We start from the raw sequence: 8,720 nt of genomic DNA, 5'->3' as shown, positions 1-8,720 counted from the left end.
TAAAAACTGTTAGAAACACTTTGTAAGTAAATAAGTATGTTCACTTCTAACCCCTAATAGAAAACAAAGTAAAAGAAACAGGGAAATAAATGTTATATTAATTGTCTGTATATTAAAAACTGAAACTATTCAGTTGTATGGTAGATGTTATAACTTGGCTTCGTGGGCTTAATCCACATCCTTATGACGTTATCTAAAAATAAAGTGTCATGCAGAACAGCAGTTAAGTTAGTATGTCTTTAGTTATTATGATGCTTTTGCAGATGGAACTCTGCCTAAAATCAAGCTTCTTAGAATTGGACTTCTTCAGTGATGTTAACATCGCTGATCATAAAGAGAAATCGCTTGTTTACTTCTGTAAGTTTTTTGAGGGGATATAAAGTTTTTACCTTAGTAAATTTGCTATATTCTGATATTTGATTTTGTTTTTAAATTCAAATAGACAAACTGATTTTGATATTTTTCTTCTTAGCAGATGAACGGGATAGTTCAATAAAATGCTAGTATATTTTGAAGCTTGAAATAACACTCCTGACCTTCTGTCCTTAGGGCATGAGTTTTGAGATTTCCCCTTTATTCCTCATGAAGAGTTTTATAGCTTCCATTCATATCAACTTGTTCCTTCTCCCAAGGCCCAAGTGTATTAGAATACCTCAACTAGACACAGTAAATTCATAAAAAATGTTAGTGTGAGCATGCCCCACCAAGAAAATGTATATTGAGTGTTTTTAATTAATAGTAATAATTCAGTTGGATATTGATTAATAATGATATTATGATGATATTAATATGATATTAATTTGTGGGACACTGTTATATTATTTCTTAGTTAATAAGCAAAAGTAGCATGTTTTGAAGACTGGGAACTTTTAAGTCATTTAGACTATGAACTGAATCAATCCACACACAAAAAAGTATTATTGATATAATTTATTTTAGAAATCCCTCTTTAAAATAAATGTCGTGGTATGCCATACCATAACTAAACATGCATAAATCTGTATTGCTTTCTATATATAGATAGCATTTAATTGTTTCTAGATAATTTTTAATTGCTTTCATTTCTCACCTAATTTTTATTCTGTCTATTCCAGTATTTTGGTAACTAGGATAAAGTTTAAAAAACAATAATTTTTAAATAACAATAACACGTTGTTTCTATATTCTTTCTCTGAAGGTATACAAAATTAACAGAAAAAGTTGAACCTAGAAACCAAATTAACCGATTTTATGAAATGTAAGCTTAATAAAAATGGAATGTTTTAAATGATGAAACTCTACATCTCTGCCTTCCTTAATATTCTTACGCTATCCCATCTTTCCATTTCTTGGCTGATGCATAGTATTAAACCATGTAACTTACTAGGAACATAATTTTAATAGATTTAGTTTGGTTTAATTATTAGTCACAATATGATATTGGCTACACAGCCATAGCTATGGTAACTACTTTTGAAAATATGAAGAAATGCAGACTAAGAATAGAGAAATGTATGAATTATCATGCATTATCATAAACACAATCATGTTTAATGTTAATTATAATCTATGAGGTGATGAAAAGGCAGCAAAATTGCTAAGTTTAATCCTTTATGTATGAGAAAGTGAGAAAGGGAGAGAGGAAGCCTGAGAGAGAGACATGGGGTAACATTAATGTGCCCATAAATGCGTATAAATTGTTTAAAATATTTGTATCAGAAAAATGTGATGAACTTTCTCCATGAGTTATTATATCACTAAGATTTCATTATTTTGATGAAATGCACTATGTTAATTCAAATGCAATATAATCATAAGTAACACTTTGAGTATATGAACCACACTTGTCAAAGTAAATGAACAAAATATTATTTTGATGTAGGGCCCTTGAACTCCTTTATGGCATTGGTTTTGTTTACATTGTAATTTTCAAAATTAAGTAAGCTACATGGTTCCCTAGTGTGAATTAACAAGTAGCTCTCAATCAATGTTTTACATTTTCTTCAGCAAACCCATGGAGGAAAAAAATGCCTGTTTTCTTTCTTGTGGTATAAAATTATTGTAGTCTATAACTCTTCGCACTTCGCTATGGAGAACATATTTTCAAAGTATGTATTATGTCACCATTCCAGAAGTTCTCCTGTATGTATTCAATAAGAAAAAGCAAAACTACATTCAGAATAATTTCATAATCATGAAACACAGATTAATACACTTTAAAATGTAAATCCTGTTGGGGCGCCCAGGTGGCTCAGTCAGTTAAGCGTCCAACTTGGACTCAGGTCATGATCTCACAGTTCGTGAGTCCGAGCCCCGCGTTGTGACAGCTCAGAGCCTGGACCTTGCTTTGGCTTCTGTGACTCCCTCTCTCTCTGCCCCTCCCCTGCTTGACCTCTGTCTCTGTCTCTGTCTCTCTTTCTTCTCTCTCTCTCTCTCAAAAATAAGTAAACATTAAAAAAATGTTTAAATGTAAATCCTGAGGTCTTTCTATTGAAGCTGTTTCACACTGCCTTTAATTAGTTACTTACTAATACAGTCATGTGAACAAACTGAAGCCATGTCATTGGGCTGCCTGAAGTTCCCTTTCACTCTCACCAGAAAACAATCAAACACTCATTTCCAGAAGTCTCTGTCTCCCATATTTGACAAACCTAAAATCCATTGTTTTCCCTTGAAGGTCCTATTCTTCATAATATAAGTAAAATTTGATTAATGATTTTGAAAATAAAAACAAGAGAATTAAAAATAACACAAATCCATAAAGGCGAACTACATAGAAAATAAAACAGAAAATTTAAAAAGAGGCAGTAATTTCAAGGATAAATGTCATGGTTGGTTGTCACTATTTATTGGAAAAGCCAAAATGTGTGCCAATGCAGCATTTCATTGGTGACTGTGACTTAAGAAAAATTTTGAGGATAAACCAAAAGAGTAATCAGTAAAATATGTAAGAGTGGGAGGAAGGACACCTGTTGCCATAGCTTTAAAAAGCCGTGTCTTCAAAGACGGCCTACAAAGAACCCACACAAGTACTAATCTATTGCCTGATTCTCAAAGCCACCAGAGAGAAGCTAGAACTAACAGGAGTGATGATCCTGAACTAATTGGATTTTAAATCAAGATCAAAATGCAGCATGCATTATCCAGAAATGGAACAGTCTAATTTAGTAATTACGGGATTCACTGCAGTTGACTCAATCCCAGCTCTCACTGTTTCGGGCATCAGGTCCACCCCCACTCCCCCTGGGATGGCACAGCCTTCTCATTTGTTTGCCGTTAGGAAACTTCCATCAATGCTGCGTTTCAATTTCTCATTCTCTCTTATCTCCTTTGTATGAATCCCTGTGCCGGGTACGGTTTCCAATCAATAGAACAAAATGGTATCCGTAAATACAATTTGGAAATTATTACACATATTCTCGTTTCCAGTAAATTCTACTTTGGGCCTAGGAATTGTAACCCTTTTATTCTTCTTCACAATCTAAATCACAGGAAGAAAGAAAAGAAAAGTGATTCATCAGTCATCACCTCATGTGTGGAGAAACATAATAGAGGTAGGCCACCACTGAACTTCCAGCAGAATGGAAAACTTGAACTGACTATAGCTGACCATAAGGTAGGGAAGTGGAATTGTTGGTTGCAGCATTGTGAGTTAACAGAACATAGGAAATACTGTTTTCTTTCATTTCCGACTCTGGTGGCATTGGAAAAAGGCATAGCAGAGGTTAGAGAGCATACACAGGCTTTGGAGGTGACAGAGCTCAGATCTCCACACTAGCTCCATGAACTTAGGCAAGGTATTAAATTTCACTCAGCCTCAATTTTCTCTTCTGCAGAATGAGGCTCATAACAGGATCTACATCACAGGGCTTTAATAAGATAAAGAATATAAAGCTCTTAGGATGGTGTCTGGCTCATGGTAAGTGCTAAGTGTTAGTCCTATGGTGATAATTCTGAATATTCATTCGAATCTTCAAAACTGTATAACTTCACTAGAAAAACAATGGAACAACCAAATAACACTCCTTTTCCCTTTGGCTGCAACAGTGGGGAGAGTAGAAGTGTAAAGAATAGTGTGCAGTTGTAGTCAATATATCGTGGCTTGAACCCACGAACCATGAGATCATGACCTGAGCTGAAACCAAGAGTCAGATGCTTAACCGACTGAGCTACCCAGGCACCACTAGTTCATTGTATTAGATAGCGAAGACTAAAAATAACTAAATATCTGAATCCTTTAGGTAACTAAATTATGGTACCCAAAATTTAATTTCTATTGAGGTATATTTTACATCCCCTGCCCAGCATCTTCTTTCCACAGACGCAACCAGATTGAAAAATAATCGTGAAGAGGAAGTTGCTTAGTGTGCATGATCCTAATGCTATAGAAATATAGGATTTCATTTTTAATGATTTAGCCCAAGGGGCGCCTGGGTGGCTTGGTCGGTTGGGCGTCCACCTTCAGCTCAGGTCATGATCTCATGGTCCGTGAATTCGAGCCCCGCGTCGGGCTCTGTGCTGACAGCTCAGAGCCTGGAGCCTGTTTCGGATTCTGTGTCTCCCTCTCTCTCTGCCCCTCCCCTGTTCATGCTCTGTCTCTCTCTGTCTCAAAAATAAATAAACGTTTAAAAAAAAATTAAAAATGATTTAGTCCAAGAAGGTCTGAGGCATCTACCTTTGCAATAAAAGGGGATGCCTACCTCTGAGAATAGCAACTTGCTCTTTTGAACCAAGGAATCGTCTTCTCTTCTCTTGACACCAAATTTAGCTATTCAGTGCTTTCATGGTTGAACAGTATCTTCCTTTTTAGACTTTTCTGCTCTTTTTTTTTTAGGGATATGTTAACACACTCAACGAGAGTATGTCAAGTAGTGCTGGCTTGAAGGATATCCTCTTGAGCACGACTTTCATACTTCTCCATGTGTTGTTAAATTTACAAATTAACTTCCAGAGGGATCGTTCTTACTTTCAGTGTCGGCGGGCTCGTCTACGTTTGGTCCCAAGTACAGAGAGACAGCACAGCCCTGGGGTTAAAATTGTGGGCACTGGAGCCATCCTATAGATTTACAACCTGATTCTGCCACTAAGTAGCTGTGTCACCATGGGTCAAGTTCCTTATTATCTTTGTTTATCTAATTTATAATTATCACCTCAGTTTCTATAATTATAAAATGGAGTTATAATATCCACCTCATAGTGTTGTACCTGTAAAGATCAATGAGGTCCACATACAAAGTGCATAGAACAGTGTTTGGTGAATGGAAATTATTCAATGAGTGATTCATTATTCATTCTTTATTATTACTATATATAATTCATTCGTTTTTCCCCCTTATTCTTATTCTTTCCAGAATTCTTATGAGAAGCCTGTCACTCCATCTGTATGTTTAAAACCAACCCTTCAGTGCCTTCGATGCTAAAGGAGTAACACCGTCCTTTACGAAAAGATGCAACACCTCATCTTTTCTTGTCACCTTTCATTCATCCGGTCACTCAATTTATTTCCAGGTTAAATTCATACTACTTCCTTGACAATATATTTTACTTTTGCATTGCTTCAAAGTAAGTATTTACAAGATCTAGAATATTTTTACTGTGTCTTAATCCTTGAGGAATACATAGGTTGGTTGTCTTAGAAATAGCCTTTTTGCTTACAAATCTTGACAATTGCTTAGGTCAATATATACTTTTCCTATTGGTTGCAAGAGTTACAGTTCAGGAAATAGAAGTATAGTATTGGAGTTTATCACGTTTATAGCTTTCTGTTCTCCCAGGAAAAAACAAAAAATCCATTTTTTTGACCTCCAAGACATGGTGCTCTGCCATGCTGAAAAACAGTGTTTCTAAAACAGGAGCTAAATTTAGATTTAGGAGGCATGAGTTTCTAGCCATAAGGGAATAGCAGGATTTTGAATTAACCTCCTGCCATAAACAACTAGAAAACTGGGCAAAATATAGGAAACAACTATTTTCATACTTTAAACAATAGACAAAACAGCACTGTGATCCCTGAGAGAAAGGAAACAAAAGAAATAAGACCTACAATTTCTTAGGCTCTCTGCCTAGAGATTTCTATGCTGTAGCACAGCAAAAGGAAACCCAAATAGAGCCTGGAGGCCTCTCTGAGCGAAGAGGGCACTAGAATTTGCAAGGCATTTGCAGGAGGGAGTTATGCAGCAAAAGGGCTCCAAAAAATGTGCAGAGCAGTCTTTCTGACTCTTTAGCATAACACAAAACTTAGTATGCATAGAGTGAGGCTCCAAGAGACAAGGCAAGAACAACTTCTGAGAACAAATTTTGGGCAGCTAGATAATGAATAATTTCCTGAGTTTACACTAGTCCAGAACTGTTGAAATTCCCATTAGCCAGAGTAGAGAGTTCTCCTGAAATACTCAGAACATTCAATAGAGGCCACCTAAGGGTTATACCTTAGAAGTGAGGCTACAGGTCATGATCTCGCGGCTCGTGAGTTCGAGCCCCGTGTCAGGCTCCATGCTGACAGCTCAGAGCCTGGAACCTTCTTCAGATTTTGTATCTCCCTCTCTCTCTGCCCCTCCCCCACTCATGCTCTGTCTCTCTCTCAATAATAAATAAGCATTAAAAAAAAGTTAGGGGCGCCTGGGTGACTCAGTCGGTTAAACGTCTGACTTCAGCTCAGGTCATGATCTCACAGTCCGTGAGTTCGAGCCCCACAGCGGGCTCTGTGCTGACAGCTCAGAACCTGGAGCCTGCTTCAAATTCTGTGTCTCACTCTCTCTCTGTCCCTCCCCTGCTCATGCTCTGTCTCTCTCTGTCTTAAAAATAAATAAAAACATTAAAAAATTTTTTTAATTAAAAAAAAAAGAAGTCAGGCTAAATTAGCCCTAGGAAAAAAGGCTATTCTGAAGCTACCCTAAAAGAACTTGAAAACAGGTCTCAGAAGGATACATTTTTTCCACAAGTAATCTTATTGGCTGTAAGAAAAAAGTCCAATGCTCTTGATTGGAATACAACAAAATCCGGCATCCAACGACATCAAAGCCACCACCTTCCATTAGATTTAGTTTAACTGTGAAATTGCTTCAGGAGGTAAATATGGAGTCATTAGTTCTTTCGCCAAATATCTGTACTCTTTCCAAGTACATGTGAAACATATACTTCCAACTACATCTTAAAATTAGGTCACACTGGGCTCTCTTTCCTCCTGCCACAGCAACTGGTGATGCCCTAGACTGTGACGGCTTTGCCCACGGTGGACTGCAGTAAGAACATGGAAGAGAGGCTGAAGCCAATCCCCAGTGAACATGCTGCACGAGTAGGAAATAACTTTTTTGTCTTAAACCCTTGATATTTTCCATAGTTGTTAAGCTCATTATAACTTAGCCCATCTCTATTGATAGGATGGCACTAACATCATAGAAAAGAACAAAACACTATCTCCAAATTGTAGGAAACATGAGCCTTTATGATTTATCTGAGCTTTTTGCAGGTCTGTTGATTTAGATTAAGATTTAGACTTAAATGAAGTTTGTGGTTCAATGGGCTTCTTTTATTCTGTACCTCCTCAGATCCTTTAACCTGCACTGGACTCTCCAATTAGAGTCTGTGTGATAAGTGACGTTTTCATACTTAGTTGACCATTAGTTGCTTTTTTTTCCCAAAGTGTCTCCAGCACCAGTGATCTGAGGAACACCCTTTTGGAAATGTTGAAGTCGTCCAATGCTCTGTCTTCCAAATAAGGTGAAACTTCCACACTGAGGTTAATAGGTGTGTATGAACCATACAACTAGAACCCAGGTCTCTTAATTCTGTTTTATGCTTTCTGCTATATGCATCACTGCATTACAATAAAGGCCTAAGGTTATATTTTTCCTCATGGGGTAACTGTTTTCATAGAGAAATGACAATTGTCAAGATTTAAAACAACTAATAAATATCACAAGATTTTAGATTTGTGGTCTTTCTTAGATAAGATGTAGGACAGTGGGAAATGACTGTATTTTGCAATATGTACTTTATGAGAGTGAATCTACATTGATAGAGGTAAAGAATCAACTTAAATGAAACTCATGTAAGTTGCATTGATATTTGAGCTCATATGAGAGCATTGAAAAGCTTAAGGCTTCTTTTGAATGCCATACATAAATCTGTCCTGAGCTTCTTCGCATATGGCATAAAAGCCACCTTTTCAGCAAGGCCTTCCTTGACCTTTCTAGAGAAAATTGCACATCTCCACCCCATCTGCCAGGTTAAGAACTCTATCTTTTCTCCTTGTTTTATTTTCCTCTCTAAACTTATGATCCTTTGACATTCTAGGTATTTTCCACGCGTATTTGCTTACTGTCTCTCTCCTTCTTCAGTAGAATGTAAATTCTGTGAGGTCAGGGATATTTGTAAGCGTTCTCTAAAGTAGCCCCAGCACCTGCCAGTATGTGTGGCATATTGTAGTTACTCAGTAAGTACTTGTTGAAATTATGGACAAATTGTTTCTTTATCTCATATAGCTCATATGAATTTGGATATGATCTTTGACTTTCAAAGGGACACAACTTTCTGATGCTGTTTGTGAAGCATTGCATAAGATAATATGTAACTTCAGATTGCTAAATCTAACGAAATGCCAGGTATTCGGAGAATATGAAATAAAAATGACCACTAAGTAAAGTTTCCTAGAGCAAGTTCTGGGAAGAGATATGAAGTAGGTAAAATTGATCTCTAATTAAGTACAATTTTCCCAGGACTCTCACCTGCCTCCCTAGTTG

The 8,720-nt window shown here is 36.8% G+C and overlaps 1 long non-coding RNA gene across 1 annotated transcript; it reads left to right on the top strand.

Moving 5' to 3' along the window:
* Positions 1-3,471: 3,471 nt before the first annotated feature.
* On the top strand, positions 3,472-7,267 carry LOC132680118 (uncharacterized). The gene is made up of 3 exons (XR_009610527.1): positions 3,472-3,533; positions 5,331-5,487; positions 7,172-7,267. It is a non-coding gene; the product is annotated as an uncharacterized LOC132680118 (long non-coding RNA).
* Positions 7,268-8,720: the final 1,453 nt, after the last annotated feature.

This window comes from Panthera onca, chromosome A1, assembly GCF_046562875.1.
Source record: "Panthera onca isolate mPanOnc1 chromosome A1, mPanOnc1 haplotype 2, whole genome shotgun sequence".
Classification (NCBI taxonomy): Eukaryota; Metazoa; Chordata; class Mammalia; order Carnivora; family Felidae; genus Panthera; species Panthera onca.
Note: the sequence above shows the minus strand (reverse complement) of the source record. Positions and strands in the feature narration are given on the sequence as shown.